This window comes from Odocoileus virginianus, chromosome 2 (genome assembly GCF_023699985.2).
Source record: "Odocoileus virginianus isolate 20LAN1187 ecotype Illinois chromosome 2, Ovbor_1.2, whole genome shotgun sequence".
NCBI lineage: Eukaryota > Metazoa > Chordata > Mammalia > Artiodactyla > Cervidae > Odocoileus > Odocoileus virginianus.
In genome coordinates, this window is record NC_069675.1 from 27,817,946 (window position 1) to 27,839,348 (window position 21,403).

At 36.8% G+C, this 21,403-nt stretch overlaps 1 protein-coding gene and 1 pseudogene across 6 annotated transcripts in view; one reads left to right on the top strand and one right to left on the bottom strand.

Annotated features, from left to right (window-relative positions):
• Positions 1-21,403, top strand: part of SOCS5 (suppressor of cytokine signaling 5) — a 69,365-nt gene that overhangs the window by 814 nt on the left and 47,148 nt on the right. Inside the window, exon 2 of one of the 6 annotated variants that reach the window (XM_070477840.1) lies at positions 17,538-17,599. The exons of 4 other annotated variants lie outside the window; for them this stretch is intronic. The gene's annotated coding sequence lies outside the window, so the exon portion shown is untranslated. Of the gene's footprint in view, positions 1-260; positions 588-17,537; positions 17,600-21,403 lie in introns of those variants that run through there. One more of the 6 variants, XM_020876151.2, reaches the window with a different exon arrangement.
• Positions 18,691-20,209, bottom strand: LOC110126476 (zinc finger CCCH domain-containing protein 15 pseudogene; annotated as a pseudogene).

The window sequence follows — 21,403 nt, forward strand, 5'->3', positions numbered from 1 at the left end:
TTCGATGCATTTCGTTGAATTATTTTTCTGGTTGAAGGAATGTGGGGCGCCTAAGGGGAGAGGGATCTCTCCAGGCTAGTCGGAGGGCGTTCATGATCAGGGTCGTGGCCAATCTCGGGGGACACCAGAGACTGGGGCATTTGCGCGCGCTGCCTGGAAGAGGGCACCCGTCAAGATACTGGGCTCTGAGGCTCCAATCCGGGGGGTCCTCAAGGTCGACGAGAAGGTCCGCCGGGAGATGAGAGAGGGAACGGGGAAACTTGGATGGGGGAAGTGGCTGGAGCACCTCCGGAGTTTAACCCGAGGTGGAAAGGGATGCTCAGGCGAGCGCTGGAAGACCTTCTGCAACTACTTGGGGTCCTAAGATTCTTTGGTACTGGGATTTGGGGATTCAAGTAGCTGAGGCGAAGTGACTTTCTGGAGAGGGCGTTGTATTTAAAGAAGGATGCTCAGAAACAGTTTAAGCGCTCATCTTGGCTTGGTTCTCAACTTTGAGAGGCTGGAGGATTGCAGTCACGAGGTGATTTTTGACATTTTCTTTCGGCATTCCAACCAAAAGGTGGACCTTGGCAGCTACCTTCTAAAATGTATGTATGCGTTGGATGGTGTTTTACCGGTTATTATTTTTGCTGGAAATTCTCAAATTGCACCTTGAAATTCACAAACTGCACCTCTTGTAGCAGCTTCTCCATCTGCTGAAGATCTCACCTTCAGGTCTCTCCATCCATAGCAGTAGTTTACTTCCTTCCAATTTAACATTTAGACTGGTGTGTGCTATTATTACAGTTTGTTAATGATTTTTATTCTATAAGATTAATAAGTAATTCACGGGCTTTCTTTCCCTTGTTTTTTTTTAATTGTTTCTTTACAAGGTCATATAAAATTGAACCACAGATTTTATAGAAGTTTAAAATAATTTAACTTTGAGCTGGGAAGATGTTTGGTAGGCTAGCAGCTTTAGAAAGCAATACGAAAATCAGGTTGATTTTTCTAACAGTTGGGAATTTTAATGCCTGAAGCTTAGTTTAACTTTAATAATCTTGTATTTTGCATAACACTCTTGAGAATGAGTTAAGAGCATAGAAAATGCATACCAGGGTTAGTCCACAGAATCCACTTCTGTGGCAGCCCACGGAGGTTCTTCCTGTCGCTTAGAAGAGGAAGCTAAGAATTTCACAGCTAGATTTTTAATCTTTTCACAATCATATATCTTACTGATTCATCACAATTTATAAAATAAAAGCTTTTTTTTTAAAAGGGTGTATTTAAGCATAAGAGAAAATTTTGTAGATCGTATTTTCACTTTGATGTAAAATGTAATTCATCCGTCAGAGAAAAATTTCTGCAAAAGGTTGTTAGTATATTCAGTTGGCACCTTCTTAGTTATTGAATAAATAATAGAAAATTAAAATTTTTTTTCTCTATTGTCCTTGAATTTTACTATTTGTCCTTAGGGAGAATGTACTGGCACACAAAACAGTAGCCTAAAATATTGAAACCTAACACCTTTTAACATTATAATAGCTTCTACATTATTCACCTTCCGACTCATTTATGGCAAACCAGTGGTCAGAAAGGCTTTCTCCTCTTAGCTTTGTTTAGAATGGGCTATTCTCCGATTGTAAAAATAAGGAAAAATAATGCTTAATACCTGCAAAGTAATGGTAATAACTAAAGAGAGTGAGAATAGGAAGCTTAGAAAAAAGATTTTTGTGTATGAGTCAAATTTCTTTTAGAGCTGGAAGAGTACAATTTGGATATAATTATTTTGCAGATCAGGAAACTGAGACCCAGACCAGTGGAAGGGTCTAAAATGCTAGCTAGTGATGAGCCAGGATTGGTGGGCAGGTCTCTGGACTCTAGTGCAGGGTTTTTCTACTTTATCATGTTCACGTTGTTTATTTCTAAAGCATTCTAGTGCTCACAATAAGTGGTTTTAGGATCATGGGTGATGTTGTTCCCTTCTAAGGATGGCGAAACTTGGGCTGACTACTATTATACATGAAATGATATACAATAAGATGAGCTTTTATTGAAAATTTTACAACAGTATGCCGCATTGTTAGTGCAAGTGCTGATATTTCCCTCTCATTGTCATCTAGATTGAAATATTAGCTGAACTAGTGTTCTGTAATTTTTGTGCTAAAACTTAATTGTCTAAAAAATTTTCAGTTCAATAGGCTCAGATATTTTCAAAATAAATTATACAAAAATTATTATTTTAAATAAGTGTGGGAGTTTTGTTAAAATGGATTATAGTACCTTTAAAAAGAACAGTAGTAGAATTGCATGATTATAAAAACATGATTTTGATCATAGTTGTAGTAAAGACTGGATTTGTATAATAACATTGTGATCCCTGGCAAATTATGTTAACCATCGTGTACCTAAGTTTCCTCACATGTAAAGTGAGGTTAGTAAATATACCCCCTCATGGGTATTGGTGAGGATTAAAAATACAGGGTAAGGGTACAACAAATATTAGATATCATTTGTAATGTTCATTAGGTATATACAAGCAGTTATATGTCCAATTGTTTACTCGCTATTAATGAAGTCACTTTGTGGCTACACAAATTTCCTAGATAAATACATGATCAAATAACAGTCTGCTTTAAGGGACACTTAGAGCAAATGATGCCTTCCTTTATTTATTTACTTATTTTTAGTCGTTACTCTGCTCACCTTGGAACTTGAGTTAGATATATATATCAAGTTAGAGTGAGTGTGGCTGTTCTGAATGTCATTGGGAGACCCTTGTAGAAGTTTCATTATTCTAGAATTAAAATGTTAACAATTGATTTGCAGATATTCTGTTGAAAATACAGTGAGTTCTGCAGGCCTCCTTGTTCAACTTAGATGAGGAAACCAGGTCTCTGTAAGGTCTATTACTATTTGCAACCCCCTTCTCCCAATGGAACCATGAGAAAAATCATTGAACATTGTTTTCTATTAAGTGAATATTTTGATGACTTCATTCATTAAACTGTTAGGTTTTAGTGATAAAATTTGTTTAGCTCCAATTTTATAACATTTAATTCTTTTTGATTTGCTGTAGCCCAGATCTCACTAGTCTCAAGAACATGTGGTTTAGCAAATGTGCTTCATGGTGACAGTGGTGGATTTTTTCTCCTGGTCGTTTTGGAGTTCATCCTCATCAGGTTCTTCAGTTGATGTTATAGCAGCTTGTCTTCTGTTTATTGTTGTTATTTAGTCTCTAAGTTGTGTCTGACTCTTTGAGACCCTATGGACAAGTAGTCTGCCAGTCTCCTCCATCCATGGGATTTCCCAGGCAAGAATACTTGGATGGGTTGCCATTTCCTTTTTCACGGGATCTTCCCCACGCAGGAATCGAATCTGTGTCCCCTGCACGGGCAGCACGTTCTTTAACACTGAGCCACCAGGGAAGCAGTCACACAGGAGCTTACTTTTTTTTAATACCTTTTTTTTTTTACATTAACTTCAATTATTTTTTAAGTTATATCACATAATATTTAAAAATTTCCCTTATTTTTAGAATTTCACTGAATTGAGCCTATTTTACATGTTTGAGATTAAAACAAAAAATAAGTTGTAGTTCAAAAGCATTTTTGTTATGCCAGTACTTGATTTTGACTATTTTATTCTAGATCTCAGGTAGGCATTCTTTTGGTGGTACTTTAGATGATAAATACACGGGTCATCCCTTTACTCTGAAGTAATGCTGACCAGCAGGGCTAAGAGTTACACAGAGTCACCAAAAGTTTCCAGAGTAATTTTTTTTTTTTCCTTCATTGGTACAGAATTTTACTGTTTGAGAGTGACCAACCCCTAGTCCTCTTTTGATAAATTGTTATAATAAAAATTATGAAATTACTAACAATTTGCTGGTCATTTTTGGCCTCATGACATACTTTTAGGAATTTCGTAGAACTTAAGACATACAGATCCTTTTCTTCACATCTACTATATAATCTAATTATGTGAATAAAATATTTAGTTAAATATGGTTTCAAAAGATATCATAAATACCATGCTATAATAAAGAAACAAACCGTTACTCAATTTTTCATTAAGTTGATTTTCTTCATGTACTTAAAAATAATCATGGTGTTGTGAATTGCCTGTTAGTCATATTGAAAATTCATGGATATGGACTGAGTAGATACAGACCATGCAAACTACTTTTCTTAGCCTCAGTGTAGATGTTAGAGAGTGACAGGGAAAATAGAAATCATTTGCCTTGCTCAACTTAATGAATTTTTCATCTGAGTTATCCAGCTATCCTACTTTTAAAGGGGGGAAAGGGCTTTTGTATCTGGTTAGAGCAGAAGTAATCTTGAAGGGTAGTTGGCTGAGTTGGACTGTTGGTGTTGGGTAAGTTTGCATCTGAGTAGTTTAACTGAGAGTTAGTTACCTGTCTTTACTCTCCACCTGGTCTTCCCTGGTGGCTCAGTGGTAAAGAACCTGTCTGCAGTGCAAGAAACATGGGTTTGATTTCTGGGTCAGGAAGGTCCCCTGGAGAAGGAAATGGCAACCCACTCCAGTATTCTTGCCTTAAAAATCCCATGGACAGAGGAACCTGGTGGTTTACAGTCATAACGAGTTGGACATGACTTAGGGGCTAAACAACAGCAACTCTCCATGCAGGTGACAAATTCTGAGGAATACCCTGAGGGAAACCATAGTGATGGGATTGCTAAATACATATAGGGAGAATGTATGTCTGCAAGTTCACTAATAGTATATAAGCATTTTACTTATAAGCTAGTTCACATCAAAATTAAATTTACCTTCCCTTTGGTGAGATGTCATACAGTTACTGTATCTTTATCAAAGCTAATAAGAAGAAGCAGTGTTGAAAATAATTTTGAAAGTTATTTTTGAAATGAGTTTATCTGCTCTGGGATTGTCTTCAAATAATAACTTCTTTATTTTATTGGAAAACTGCAGAGCTCCCTTGGGGCTCAGATGGTAAAGAATCTTCGTGCAATGCGGGAGACTGGGGAGGTGGAGTTTGATCCCTGGGTCGGGAAGATCCCCTGGAGAAGGGAATGGCTGCCCATTCTAGTATTCTAGCCTGGAGAATTCTGTGGACAGAGGAGCTTGGTGGAACTACAGTCCATGGAGTCACAAAGAACTCAACATGACTGAGCGGCTAAGCGTGCATGCATGCATACAGGAATAATATCCAGTCTTTCTATTCTGAGCCACAGTATTCAGTTAGAGGTGGTAATCAAGTATTCATATGCGGTATTTCAAGCAATTGAAAAGGATAGAAGCTTATTTAAATTATATATATAAATACACAGGCTTAAAATGGAACGTGAAAGATAGAATGATGGAATAAAAATGATTTGGGAACTGAACTTCAGGCCTGCATATGTGGCAGGTAGTCAGAGGAAGAAAGTTAAAAATTAGAGGTTGGATAGAGAGTGTTGAAGAAAACTGGGCTTTGGTAGGAGTTTAGCCCTAGCATTGATCCTAGGTTCTATGTATTAGGTGTATCTTTGTATCAGAAAAACTGCTGAAGGATAAACTTAGTAAACATTAAATATAACCTGTTAGGAGAAGTCCAAGTACTTTAAGAGTTAAAATATGCATGTAGTCAAAGGGGAACTAATTTGCCTAATTATTTATTTAGTCTTTGACCTTGGTTATTAACATGAGAAGTAGGCCATCCTTATTGCTCTTCGGATGATCAGTGCTGGGACTAATTTTATTTAACATTTTTATAAATGGTTTAAAGACATACTGGCATTGAAAGTTGCCAGATTTGCAGCTGACTCCGTGTGTCGTTCCAAGCAGTTAAAAGCCAAGCCAACAAGAAGAAGCTACCGGAACATCCTTCGATGAGTTTTTGTGTGGCAGAGAACAAGATAATGCATTTAGGAGAAGATAGTCCAAATTATATTTATAGCCTGAGCTGTGACCCAGGAAGGGGATCCAGAAGTCATGGTGATAACTTCCTTGAAGGCGTTCATTATAGTTACTGCTTGGCCATAAAGTCCACTCAACATGTTGAGTGTTGTGGGGCCAGGTTCTGAAAACAAAAAGGTTGTTGCACATGAAAATAATTACACAAGGGGTTACCATTTTTACTATTATGTTCCAGGCCAAGAGATTTGCCATTGTGCTTTGATTTAATTCTGTTTTAACAGTTTCGAAATGTAGGTGGCATTCAGTTTTATCAAAGAGGAAATTTGATTCAGAGAAGTAATTTTCCCAAGTTGGCCAGTATGTGGTAGAATTGAGACTGAGGCCCTGGTTTTTGTTTTGTTGTTAACCCTAAACATTTCCTGATATGTTAGGGGGCAGCTCTTCAGACTTGTCATCATTTAGGGTTTATGGACTGTGGTTGTACTCCTTTGCTGTGGCAGTTTTGGATGTCATTACCAGAAGAGACAGTGTCTAGATACTTTGAGAGGACTTAAAGACGTTCCTTAAATTATTGATTTTTAAAGAAAACTAGGGATGTTTGGGGTTTCCTAGGCGGCTCAGTAGTAAAGAATCCGCCTGCCAAGCAGTAGACAGGGGTTCAATCCCTGGGTTGGAAAGATCCCCTGGAGAAGGAAATGGCAACCCACTCCAGTATTCTTGCCTGGGAAATCCCATGGACAGAGGAGCCTGGCAGGCTACGGTCCATGAAGTCGCAGAGTTGGGCATGACTTAGCCAATAAACAACAACAACAATGAGAATGTTTTAGTGTATAGTCTTATTCTCAGTGCTGGCTGCCCATAAAATGTTTCTCCTGTTGACTTTATAACATGCTGGATTATTATTGGGCATTACTAAGGGTAACATTAACAAAAAATAGTTTTTGGGTGGAAAGGACACCAGAGTAGGAGTCCAGAGACCTGGGTTCTCCTAGTGGTCTGAAAGAGGGGCGTGAAAACATTTGGATAACATTGAAACAGGCATTCATTTTCTTGCTGTGGAAGTAGGAGAAGGCTTGAACTGTTTTAAGAAATGAGAAGGTGAAGAGAGAAATTGTAGCTTCTTTAAATGTGAGTTAAAATGTAAGAAAACATTTTATATTTCACTTATAAGGATGACATCTATCGTGTATAAACTGTTACAGGTATTTTGTATTTATTGATTTTGGCACCCTCAAAAAAAGAGGTTCTAAGAACCAAGTGAGTAAGTAAATGTGAAAGTACTTTGTAAATTTTTGAGTGTTCTTTCAGTAAGAGTGATAGAGGAATACTGATTCTCTTGAGAAGGGTGGACAAAGAGGATGCTGTGAAAACTTTTAAGTAGGAAGAGAAAAGTACAAGAGGAGAAACAGCAGACGTGGTAAAGGAAGATGTTCAAGACGAGAGAAAGGAGGTGGATGAATGTGAAGAAGGTTGAGCTGTAGTTCTCTGTGCCAGTTGGTCAAAAGGAGAGCGATACATCTGTACTGAGGACTCTGTAAATGACAAGGAGGTAGCCCAGCAGGTAGTCTGCATGGACCGTGTTAACAAGGCTATGAAAATAGGCTCATTGAGAGTTGACTGTGTTGTCTGTTTCTCCACTTCTGTATAGGCTTAGCTAATGGTTTTAAGTTGTATAAGGGTGCTCATAAAAATAAAATAAGCTGGACTGAGTTATTGTTTATTCTAGATTATTAAAAATAAAAGGGCATAGTGTGTTTAAGGAAAAGGGTGAAGTTTGATCTGTCAGAATAAGTGCAAAAGAAAGTTAGGGAATCAGATTAGAACCAAGGTAGAATGGGAACAAAATGCAATAGTACAAGTTAGGGTTTTTATTTTCTTTTATAGATGAGGAAGTGATTAAAAAATAGTTTGGTCTTTTAAAAACAGTTACAGGTGTGATAAAAAGAGCAGCCCAGAGGAGCAGGCAGTGGAGACATTTATTCACCAGTAATGCTGCCCTGGCGGCTCAGTGGTAAAAAAAGCCACCTGCAATGCAGGATCAGACCTGATCCTGGGCTGGGAAGATCCCCTGAAGAAGGAAAAGTCAACCCACTCCTGAGCCTGGCAGGCTGCAGTCTGTGGGGTCGCAAGAGTCAGACACGACTTAGCGACTAAACAACCAACAGCAGTGCATACAGTAGAGTGAGTGAATGAGGTATTTTCTCTGGTCTCTGGTAGGCAGTCCACAGTCAAAGATGCCATATAATATAAGGCTCTATAATTCTCATTCAAGAATGAGATTATGATGGTCTGAATTAAGGAATTTGTAGTAGGGATAGAAACAAGAGCACTGATTTCAGTGATACATAGGAGTTTTAACTCCTCCAGACTTGGTTTGTGATTGGAGTTTAAGGAAGTTGAAGATGAGTCTAAGGCTCCTGACTTGGCGGTAGAATAATATGTGCAAGTGAGAGAAGGGAAACACTGAGTTTGCTTTCAGATAAGTAGTTATGCTTTTTAGATAGATCATAAGTGATCAGTTGGAAATAATGGGTCTAGCTCAGGAGCATGGTCAGGCTTATAGATATGATTTGGAAGGTATAAAGTTTGTAGTTGAAAGTTTTGAAATTAGACAGGTAATGACCATAATTCCTAAAAAATAATGCATGCAAAACAAAAAGTAACTGCCAGTGTTAACACTAAGCTCAAGAATGTAGACATTTTAAAATATTTGTTTGAAATTTTGGCCACCTCTAGTCAAACACCCACCACGTAGCCTTACAAAGAATACATAGAAATATTTACTGCCAGCAAGCCAGAAATATTTTAGTGTCCTTGAAATAGTGTACCACATCCTGTCTGGCCATCCAGCATAACAGGGAATTCGTAGACAAATGCACTTCCTTATTCTTCACTTTAGTCTCTTTTTGGAATCCTGTTTGCTTCCTTGAGCTGGCAGGGTTGTCTGAACAGATACTGAAGCCTGAAGGCTTTTTTTTACCTTTAAAATCTCTCCCAGAGCAGCTCTAATTAACCACCTCTTTACCTGTCTTTCCTACTTTTCCAGCCCTATGGAGCTCAAGGCTCTGGCAGTAGAATGGCACTCTTAAGAGGGAAAAGTAAAAACATCACAAGAGAAAGAGTCTTGAAGAGGACTATAATCTTTTCAGTTCTCCCCCAAGGTTCTACTCTCTAATCCAGGGGATGGAGTTGGTGAGTCATTAAGAAGAGATGTCCAAATTCAGTAAAATAAATACATCTATTAGGAGCTAGGTCTTCAAGTGCCGAGGGAATTTGGAAAGAATCTGAGGTGGTTCAGTACTTAGTGGAAAAGATGAGTTTTTGGTTCAGTTTTAAAGGAGGTAGCAAGACAAGGCTGTGCAGCAAAAAGTAAGAATAACACTATTAAAGAGCTAGGGAAAACAGTATGTACCAAGAAGGTAGAACTTTTAAGAAAAGCAAAGGAACTGGTGAACAGGATTCTTTATCTAAAATGCACAGTTTGAGATGTGGTTCATGAGAAATTGGTGTCAAATGACTGAAAACTAAAATTTGGAGTTAGTACTCCTTAAAGTACATAAGTAGAAAGTTGAATGTGAACAGAGGGGTATTATAACATGATTTAAATAGCAATTAAGCAATTATGGAAGATGACAACTGTTATATATAGGTTATGATGTAATTATGATGTATGTGGCAGTGATTAATTTATATACCATCCAAATTCTTTATATTTTCTTTTTGTTTTTGCATTATGTACTTTTATACTGGTAGTTCTCAAACTTTACTGGGCATAAAAATTATATAAAGCTCTTGTTTGAAATATAGATTCATCCTGATACATGTAACATGTCAGTTAGCTGACTAGTGTTTCACTGTGTGGATATACTGTGGTTTATTATTGTGGAAGAAAGGGTTGTTGCAGTTTTAAACTGTTATGAGGAAAGCTGCTTTGAACATACCCATACAGGCTTTCTGTGTCACGTGTATCCCTTATTTTGGGGTGAATACCTAGAAGTGGAATTGTTAGGTGTATGGGATAAGTGTGTTTAACATGAGAAACACAGAACAATTTCCAAGGTGGGTTTCCCAATTTACACTCCTACCAGCAGTGTCCCCTCTTCCCTTTTGGGGGGAAGAGTTTGGGTACAGTTGATGTTCTTCCTTAAGTGTTTGATAGACCTCACCAGTGCAGCCATCTGGACCTGGGAGTTTTCTTTGTAGAAAGGTTCTTAATTAAGGGTTTGATTTTTAAAGAGATAGCTCTAAGACTCTTCAGATTTTCTATTTCTTTTGGTGTCTGTTTTGGTAATTTGTGTCTTGAGGAGTTTGCTTCATGTAACTTGTCAAATTTATCAGCTTGAAAAATAAATTACACATTTTATGAAACCGTATTTTCTTTTAATGTAAGATATGTACTGGTGTTCCCTCTTTCATTCCTGGTTATTGGATTTATTGTCTTCTTTTCCCTCCTGATCACTCTAGCTAGGGGTTATCAGTCCTTTCTAATAATCAACTTTTGGTTTTGTTGATTTGCTCTGTGATTTATCTGTTTTCTATTTCATGATATAAGTTTTTTTATCTTTTACTAATTCCTTACTTCCTCTATACTTTGATTTTAATTTGCTTGACATTTTCTAGCTTTTAAAGTGAAAACTTAAATCATTGATTTTTAATTTTTTGAAAAATGATCAACATTTAAAGCTATAAATTTTCATTACCATTACATTCAAAATAGTTCTTAATTTCTCTTATTATTTTTCTTTGACCCATGGGTTGTTTCAAAGAGTTTTGTCAAATAATTTCCCAATATTTGGAATTTTTCAGCTGTTTTGTTACTGTGTTTTCATTTAATGCCATTGTGATTATAGAACAAACCTAGTAATTCCAGGCAACTTAGGCTTTTTTATTATTTTATGGCCCAACAGATGGTATATCTTGGTGAATGTTCAATGTCTATTTGAGAAGAGTGTGTATTCTCCTATTGCTGTGTGGAATGTTCTCTAAATGTCAATTAGGTTAAATTGGTCTTTGTGATCTTCTTATATTTTTACCAATTTTTTTGCCTGCTTGTTCTATCAATTACTGTGAGAGTAGAGCTGAGGTTTTCACCTACAATTTTGGATTTCTCTCCTCTTTTCAGTTCTGTCAGATTTTGTTTCATGTTTCAAGCATTGTTACAGCACTCTTAGGTGCATACATATTTAGGATTGTTAAGCCTTGTTAATGAATTGGCCTCCATGTCATCATGAAATGTCCTTTTTTATTCCTGATAATTTCCCTTGTTCTGAAGTTTCTGTGTTCTTTTGATTAATGGTATATTTACTATTGCTGTATGGTATATATTCTTTCATCCTTTTAAAAGCTTTTAACCTATCTGTATCATTATATTCAAAGTAGGTTTCTTGTAAATAGTGTGTAGTTGCATCTAACTTTTAAAATCCATTCTGATAATGTCTCTTTTAATTTGGTGTGTTTAGACCAGGAGTTGGTAAAGTTTGGCTGTCAGATCAAACTCTACCACCTGTTTATGTAAATAAAGTTTTATTGGGACATAATCATGCTCATTCATTTACCCATTGCTTGTGGTTGCTGTTGTGCTGCAGGTGGCAAGGTTAAGTAGATGGGACAGAGACCAAAGTGTAAAATATTTTCTGGTTCTTCATAGAGAAAGATTGCCAACAGCTACCTTAGACCGTTTACACTGAATGTAATTATTGATAAGGTTGGATTAAAATGTATCATGTTACTATTTGTTTACTATTCATTCTTTTTTTCCTTGATGTCTTCGTTTGGATGGGTTATTTTTTATGGTTCCGTTTTATTTTTTCTATTGGTTTATAACATTTTTCTTAAAATTTTTTATTGGTAGCCCTTTTACTTACTTAATAGTCTGCCATCAAATTATATCATGCCACTTCATAAGTAAGAATCATACATAATGTTACACTTCCAACTTCTCCTTCCCATCTTTTGTGCATTTTTGTCATACATTTTGATATATGTGCTTTAACCCTGTTGCTGTTTTTTTTGCTTTTGTTAGGCAGTTGTACTTTTTAGAACATTACAGGTGAGAAAAATGTCTTTCATATTTCTCTCATTTTAATCATTTCTTTATGTGGATTCAAGTTTGTATCTAGTATCATATTCCTTTTGTTTAAAAACTTTGTTACATTTCCTTTAGTGCAACATTCTCTCTTTCCCTCTCCTCTTGCTTTCTCTCATTTTGCCTTCAGTTTTGGAAGTTATTGTTAATAGTTACAGAATCCTAGGCTTTTTGGATTTTCCCCTTTTTTAGTACCTTAAAGATGTTATTTCCCTATCCTCTCATTTGCATACTTTCTGATAGGAATTCTGTGGTGATTTTTATGTTTGTTTTCCTATATGTAGTGTGTGTTTTCCGTTTGGCTGGTTTTATAATTTTCCTCTTTATTGCTAGTTTTCAGCAACTTTATTATGATGTTCCTTGGTGTGGTTTTATGTTTATTCTTTCAGTTTATTGAACTTTTAGATCTGTGGGTATATTGTTTTCACCACATTTGTAAAATTTTTAGCTATCTAACTTAAGATTTTTAAGTTCCCAAGTATTTCTTTTCTCCTAAGACTATAGTCCTACGTATGTTCATTTAGCCGCTTAATATTAATTCACAGGATCACTGAAGATCTTTTTATTTTTCTTCCAATCTGTTTTTCTTTTTTTCATTGTAAAAATTTTATGTTAACCAGTCTTCAAGGACACAGATTTTTAAAAATTCTTTGTCTAACATACTGTTATACCCATCCAGTTAAATTCTTCTGTCAGATATACTTTTTAAAAAATATAATTCTCGAATTACCATTGATCTTTTAAAAATAACTTCCACTTTTCTGTTAAGATTTTTCTTTTTATTATGTCTGTGTTTTCCTTTAAGCCTTTGAACTCTTTTCTAATAGCTATTTTGAAGTCCTTTTATTAAGATTCTCTTTATCCCTGCCACTCCTGGATCCTGATTATAGATAACCATTTCTTATTTTTTCATACATTTGGTAATTTCTTGTGGGATTATGGTGTTGAATATTTGTTTTTTTCTTTTTTCCTTTTTTGAGTATTAAGTTTAATTCTGGCAGGCAGTTACTTTGTGGATCAGCTTGATCCTTTGAATTTTGTTTTCAGGGTTTTTTGGGTTTTGGTTTTGGGTGGTTCTAGAATAGCTTTTAGTTTAGGGCTAGTTTGGGCCCATTACTGAGGCATGTTCCTTCTTGTGTCTCACTTGATTGCCTTATGTGTTCATCAAGGTTTATTCATCCTGGCTGGTGGAAATGGAATGATCCTGGCCCTGTGTGAACTCTGGGAGTTGTTAGAGCTCCCTAATATTTGTTTTTTTCTTAGAAGTTTTCCTCTGAGAGTCTCATAGATTTATATAACACACATATGCAGATTAGTGTTTAGCCAGAAACTCAGAGGCCTCTTCTCTAGATTGTTGAGGGTTTCTGTTTAGTTTCTAGCTTTATGATCATATGCCCTGCAAATCCTACCCGTCTCAGACTCCACAAATTCTGAACTCTGTGACCTTACCTCTGTGAGACTATTGACTCTGTTTGGGTTCCCCCTCCTTTTGTTGTTGTTCCAAACAGAAAACTAGGGCAATCTTTGGGTTGACCTCATTTGTTTCCTTCTTTCAGAGGTCATATTTATTTCCATACTGCCTGTTACCTAGTGTCTGAAAATAATTGATTTATGTTTTGTCTAGTTGTCTACTTATTTGTGTCAGGAGGACAATTCTGGACTTTGTTGGTCCCTTTTGCCTTCATTTTTGAAGGATATTTATGCTGGATGTAGAATTTTAAGTTGGCAGCTTTTTTTTTTTTCTTGTAGCATTTAAAAACCATCATTTCATTACTCTCTTAAGTTGTTTCTGATAAGTTGGTGGTCATTCTTACCAATGTTCACTTGATGTAATGTGTCTTTTCCCCCCTCCTCTGGCACCTTTAAACATTTTCTCTTTATCTTTGGTTTTCAGCAATTTTATTTACTCTAGGACTAGCTCAACCCTAATACCAAGGCATGGCCTTTCTGAGATCTCTACCAAATGCATGTAATACTCATTGAAGTCCCTCCTCTCCAGCTGCCAGGAATTTGAATGTCTCCCAGGTAGTTGTTCAGCGCATGCTCCATAGCTGTTCTTTCCCCAGATTTTGTTCTTTGGCCTCATGGAGTCTTGCCTTGTGCATATTTAGCTTAGTCTTGGCAAAGAATTAGGAGATCTCTCTATAGGTTTTTGAAATGTTTTCTCACCACAACTCCCTTCTTTCTTATATTCTCTTTAAATTCCAATGATTTCAGTAGCCTCAAACATGAAGTTCTATTTTTTCAACTCAGTGAGATCTCTGTGTTTTTTGGAGGTTTCCCTTCCCAGGTACATGCAGAAAACCAGGGTGTTCATGAGTCTTTGTTTCCCTCCTCTGAAGAATCGCAGTCTGATGCTGCCTGTTGTCCAACATCTGAAGATAATACTTAATGTGTATTGCCCAGTTTGATGCTTTTTCACAGCAGTAGGTCTAGCTCTGTATCAGTTACTCCATCATAACTGGAAATGGAAATGTAAAATTTCATTTTAATTTTTCTTCTTTTTAAAAACATTTTTTGTTGTGTGGCTTGTGGAATCTTAGTACTCTGACCAGGGATCAAACTCATGCCCTCAGCAGTGAAAGTGCAGAGTTCTCACCACTGGACTACCAGGGAATTCCCTAAAAACTTTTGTAACTTTTGGTATAGCGTATCATCATATTTTAATTTTCAAGCCATACTGAGAGCTATAAAGAAGAAAGTTCAAAAGAAAGGAAGAAAGCTTAATATCCCAAAATGAGGTTACCATGGTTACCTTTATCATGTCAGATCTCTTATTGCAAATACACACATAGGAAAATAATTTTTAAGGTAGATTTATGCAATTCATACTATTTTTAATTAAAAACACTTTAATTAACAAGAGTAAATTTATTAAGCAGAATCAACAGTGGAAGAATGGCTCAGCCACAGCTAAATATTTATTTACTACAAGAGATACTTCCCAAAGGTTTTTCTCTAAGGTTATGAAATAAGATTATGGGGAAAAGCCCAAGAGGTTAGTATCATTACATCATAGTCAGCATGCTTCAATGGGTCTTTCATATTAAAAAAAAAAAAATCAAGTGTTGGCAGATACTTGCTGTTGTTAGGAGCATAAATTGATACAAGTATCTAAATGGCTATATTAGCCCAAGCTTCTATAACAAATACTATAAACTTATGGTATTATAAACAACAGGTGACTTATAAACAACATAATTTATTTCTTACAGTTTTGAAGTCTTGAAGTTCAGGATTGGGTGCTAGCGTGGCTGGGTTCTGGTGATGCCCTTTTCAGAGTTGCAGACTACAGACTTCCTGTATCTTCACATGGAAGAAACAGAGCTAACTAGCTCTTTGACTGCTGCATATAAGGCACTAATCCCATTCTTGAGGGCCCCATCCTTGTGATCTAGTTACCTCCAAAAGACTCCACTTCCAAAAACAATCACACTGGGTATTAGATTTCAATATGTGAATTTTGGGGAGACACAAACATTCATACCACTACAGTGGCAGTTTGGCAATATATATCCTTTGCCCCCAGTTCCATTTCTAGCAATTTATTTTAAGGAAGTATGAGATGTATATGTATATATGAGTGTGTGCATTATTCATTTCTATGCTATTTATAAAGTTTAAAAATTAGAAGCCTCTTTAATGATTAAATTATGCTACAGCCATATAACCAAACACCATAAAACCATTGTAAATTATGTTTAAATTTGTGTTTAATATACTAAAAAGGAAAAATTGCAGGTGACAAAAATCATGAACTCTAAGATGTTTAAGTATAAGAAAATATTGAAAATATAGTAAATGAAAAAACTAAGATGATACTTTTGAGTTTCTTATAAAGGAAATATTTATCTAAAAGAATATAAAAGCATCCTAACTTTAAACAGTTAAGTTATAGGTTATTTTCAGATTATCTATTATTTAATATTTTTCACATTTTTCTACAAGAAGCAGGTGCTATGTTCATTCATACAAAAACCTTAATTTTTAAAATTCTGATAAGATGAATGGAAGGATAAGGGCAGAAGGATTTAAGTGATTGTAGTTTTTCTCATCTTAATCATGCCTCTTCTCCACTTTTGCAGTTACTTTAACTTGGGCTTTATCAGTATAGATTTAGTGAAACATTTATTTATTCTTAGGTTATATGTATAATATATATCCTAACTTTTTCTATTTTAAGGCAGTCTCCCATGTTTCATAGTTTAGAATTGTGGATTTCTATCAAGCACTGCTTTGTACACTTGAAGAGATTAATATCACTTTCTTTCCTTTTTTTTTTTTTTTTTTAATTTTTGTCTTGCTTTCTCAGCCACCTATTACTCTGCAGCTCCTTGCAGATGTGGATACCCTTATGGTGTAAAAAAGAATAGTCTTAAAAAAAAAAAGTCTTTACTTTTCTCAATAAAATACTACATTTGCTGTCTCAGTCCCTGGCATCTTAAAGTGTATGAACCTGGTGCTCTTTAGGAACTCACTCTAGTGACTCAGCTTCACATTTTTTGCTATATATAGAACATGCTAGAAATCCATTGGGGAAAGTTAATATACCGAAGAAGAGACAAAGGAATGTTGTGGTTAATGAATAAAGAAACTAGACATGTCTTCCAGGGAGGTACCATTTATTATCAGACCTCAGAAAATGACCTTGGACAGTCTGGTGTCTGTTCCTTAGCAGTTGCAGATGCAGAAACTTATTTTGGTCACGGGAACTGATTTCCTGCTACCCAAAGTTACTGAAGACTCCTATGGGAAACAAGCAAATTATTTCTTAATAGTATCAAGCCATAATAGTTGGATAGCTCACATCTTCACAGTAGGGCTACATCTGCCAATGGGATGTGAACAGTCAGGGTCCATCTAATCAGACTGTGTTTTCCTGAAGGTTCAAGGCAGTACATTCTTCTTTGATTGCCTTATTTTTAGACTTTGTGAGACTCTATAGCTGTGGGCAAATTTTTTACTCTCAGCAGTTTCAGTTGTCTCATCATTAAAATTGTGATAATAACTAGCTACTTCCTAGACTTATTGTGAGAACTAAATAAGGTAATCCATGTACTGCAGTGCCTACTAGAGAGTTGCCGTTCAGTAATTGTTCTGATGATTTGCTGTCTTCAACTTCTAGATTTGACACCTGGGAGTTGAGACAGGCACTCTATCTTTTCTTGCTCCCTGCAGGCATTGATAGGAACGCTACTTGGCTAGGTGGTGTTGAGGTACTAACACTATTTGATTTCTAAGAATATTGTTGTGAGTGATAAAGTTAACACAACCTGTTGAAGAACTGTGATGAATCTTTGCAGAAGTTATGTTTTACTGTGAGATCTCACCATTTTCATATTTTTCAGACATTATTTATTTATTTTTGGCTGTGCTGCATGGGCTTTCTTAGTCTCCGGTTGTGGTTGTGGACTTTGCATTGCACTGGCTCCTCTGGTTGTGGAGCACAGGCTCTAGGGCACGTGGGCTTTGGCGGGTGAGGGCACGTGGGCTCTAGAGCACAGGCTCTGTAGTTGTGACGCAAGGGCTTAGTTGCTCCGTAGCGTGTGGGATTTTCCTGGATCAGAGACTGAACCCGTGTCTTCTGCATTAGCAGGTGGATTCTTTACCACTGAGCCATCAGGGAAGCCTTCATTTTAATACTTTGAGACTAAGGTAAGAATCATTCTTATAAGGAATTCAGTAGTGTTTTCTTTTCAAATTTGACATTTCTAAACAGCTTGGTATTTCTTGTAAAACAAACAAGTCCAGGTAACAGATTTAATAAACTGTTTTTACTTGTTGGTGACAACTTAGTAAGGTTCATACTCTCTAGTTAATATTTCTAATTTATTACATTTGTAGATTATAATGTTGTAAAGGACTTGATCCCATTCCCTTTCCTTCAGATGAGCTTACTGAGACCCTGAGAACCAACCTGAAACTAAGTCAGACTAAGCTGATGCATCATAGTGGTTCTCTGGGACTGTGAGGTGCTGGTGCAGCTGGGTCCAGGACGGTGCAGCCCTTGATGAATTTGTACTCTAGAGGAGACAAGGAGAGCAGCAGGCTCCTTCCTTTAGATGTCAGCATCCTTTCTTTCACATGGTTGTGAGAAGGTGTTACTGAATGCAAGCAGGGAGCTTGCGGTGTCTGCCTGAGTAGCAGACATCCTAAGTAGGTCCCTTCGAGAAGGAGCCCCTGCTTGCCTCTCCTTCTTGCTTAGCCAAATCCAAATCACAGTGAAGGAACAAATGTCCTTTTCGTGTCAGGTACCATGTCTACTCCCTGGGCACTGTGGAACAGCTGGGGTTTAACCCTGGAGTTGTTTTTTTTTTTTTTTTTTTTAATGTATTGTATCACTGTTTTTATTTACAACTTTATTGGCAAAAAAGAAAAGGGAGTGGTTTCAAACAGTTTAACACAGGGCATTGCAGTTGATCCTGTCAGATTAATGAAGTCTCATTTTAAATGTCCATCTGATTGTCCAAAGATATACAATACTGAATCTGCATATGCAGTTTCCTTGATGAAGTACAGGCTCATATCTTAGGCAGTCTTTTAAACACATAAATACAAAGGAAATAGAATCACTCATTAAAAATTGCCTTAAATGCAGGGTAATTTAAATTTATGTTGTCCTTGTAACAACACATGCCCAATGAAAATCAAAAGCTGGAAAAGCAGTTTACACTTCCTACTTGAGTGGACAATTACAACCATCAATCATTTTCTGCAATGACCATTTATCTTTAATTTATCATGAACTACTCTGAACTTACTATGAGATGTAGCCAAAGTCAGAAAACAAGATGTAGGGAGAATACTCCTTTTTGGAGGAAGTAAGCCCTCCATAATCAGCATGGGAAACAAACATCCTGTTGAAGAGTTTTACGTGGAAAAAAATTAATGTAGTCAATTGCAACTCATGCTGAGCTGGCTCAGTTTTTTCATTGACTTGTTTGGTGTCATTCTTCTAAATCAGATGTGTTTAATTCTTCTTCTAGTTCATCCAAATCTTCCCCAGTAAACAGATTTTCATCCACAGGAACAGCATTGATGGCTCCGTTTTCCTGTCCTTGCCCTTTGTTGTCCTTTTGCAAATCACTTCTCTCACCATTTCCAGCCCTACCTCTGGAAGCTTCACTTAGTTTGTTTTCATCCTTTTCTGAAGTATATGTGCTGAATCTTTCAAGACTGGCTGCAGTAATACCTGTCTCATCTACATCTCTTGGGATGTACAGGCTTACATCTATGTCATTTACGCTCACTGAATCATCGGCCTCATCACCACCTGTTCCCTGGGTGTAACGGGTGTCATCAGCTTCCTCATCATCATCGTCAACCAGTTCAGGATGAAATTCAAACACCTCACAACCACTGATCACTAGTGCTTTCCCAGCTTTGAAGTCTGCTTTCCTTCTTTCTATATCTTGTTCAAGTTTATCAATCTTTTCTTGTCTTTTTCTTTTCTTCCATGCAAGAAAAGATTCTAGAGTGATTTTGGTAACATTTGGACCTAGGGCAGAACGCTCTCTTTCAATTAGATCTTCTAATGAAATTTCATCCTCTTTCTCTTCTTTCTTTTTATCTTTTCTCAAGACAAATCCAGGAGGAAGTACATGGCGATACATGCAAATATCACCCCCTCCAGGACATACCCAAAACCAGCCGTATTTGTTGTTTTCAATAGCTTCAAGGAAATGTTTGCACACTATTTGAGTTTTTGGTTTTTTCTTTTCCGCCTCACCGTGCTTCTTGTTCACAACTTCTTCCAGTTTTTTCTCATCCCAATTATCCATAGTATCTTTTTTCAAGTTCTTCATCTCTTGCATCAATGTAAACGCTTTGCTTTTCACATTTTCTCTCCAGGGTCAAGTCATGAGAGAACTTACACTTATCTCCTTTAGTACACTGTCCTTGCTTGAAGAATGCACGTACTACAGATTTGGGATCTGCACCTTTACTTATTTGTTGAGCAGCAACTACAGGTTTGAACAACTCATTCAGCTTTTGTAATTCTTTCTTCTTGTCATTTTTCTTCAACTTCTTTTCAGCTTCACTTTGTGCTACCTTACATGGATTCTGTTGACCAAATTTAACTTGATGAGTGACAGCCTTGATAAACTGTTGCTTCGCTCCTTTCTTATTCTTCAGACCAAAAGTTTTGTCTTCGATAATCTTCTCCTTCTTTTTCTGCTCTGCCTTTCTGCTGCCCCCGGCCTGAGCCTGTTTCTTGGGGGGCATTGCAGAGACAGGTCACGCCAGCCAGACTTAAGCGTAGCTGGACTCCCTCAGGGACTCTGGCCCCGCGGTAGGGAGAGGAGGAAGACCAACCCTGGAGTTTCGATGGCAGGGCTGAGACAAGCCTCTGGACTCCAGCACGCTCTTCTTCTTGCCATACCCCTGTCCTCCCTACATCAGGTGGATTTTTTCTTCTCTTCTTTGAATTACCATTTGACTTATATAGGAGACCTGTTAAAGAGTGTTTTGACATCTGTTTAGATGTTATTCTTTAATTTTTGTACATAGTACTTTCTTGCTTATAGTCCTGGTGTTTTTTTTATCTCACAGATGTGTACTGTGTCGTCAGCTAAATCCTTGAGGATCTGTGCCATTTTGATCTCTTTTCTGTGACCCTTAGGGCTTGGAATATTTTAAGCATCCAGTAAATTGTTGATCAATAGGTAAATATGTTATCAATTTATTAATTACACCAAACTTTATATTTTAACATACTTTCAACTTGAGAAAGATCTGTATTTGCTACTTAAAGCTTGTATCCTTGGAACAATTAAGATTGAAAAAAATTACAAAAGTGCTGTTATCATTTGGAAGAAATTGAGCGCTGTCACAGATAACTGTAATGCTTTAAGAACTAGGAAAAGTTGCAGATGGTGAGGTTGGTCACTTTTTTGAATAAATGACTTGTGGTCATCTGTTTGTGTTTTTGTTTTTTACAATCATAACCTAAGGTCTAATTTTATGGCACCCGTCACATATATATAATTATGGAGAATAGCTGTCTTGAATTATAATCCTCTGTGTTTTAGTAGATTTGCTCTGGGTTTATTTCTTGAGAAGGAAAAAAAATTATTTCATGGCTCCTTAGGATGGCACAGAATGGTACAGTTATGACAGTCTTAGTATGTGGTCTCAGTCAGCAGTCTTTTTTTTTTTCTCCCAGTTTTATTGAGGTATAATTGATGAGTAAAATTTGTATATAGTTAAAGTGTATGTGTGCGCATGCACGCTTAGTAGCTCAGTTGTGTCCAATTCTTTGCAACCCATGGACTGTAGTCCACCAGGCTCCTTTGTCCATTGGGAGTCTCCAGTCAAGAATACTGAAGTGGGTTGCCGTGCCCTCCTCCAGGGGATCTTTCCAACCCAGGGATCAAACCCAGGTCTCCCACATTATTTGGATTCTTTACATCTGAGCCACCAGGGAAGCCCATGAATACTGGAGTGGCTATATATTTA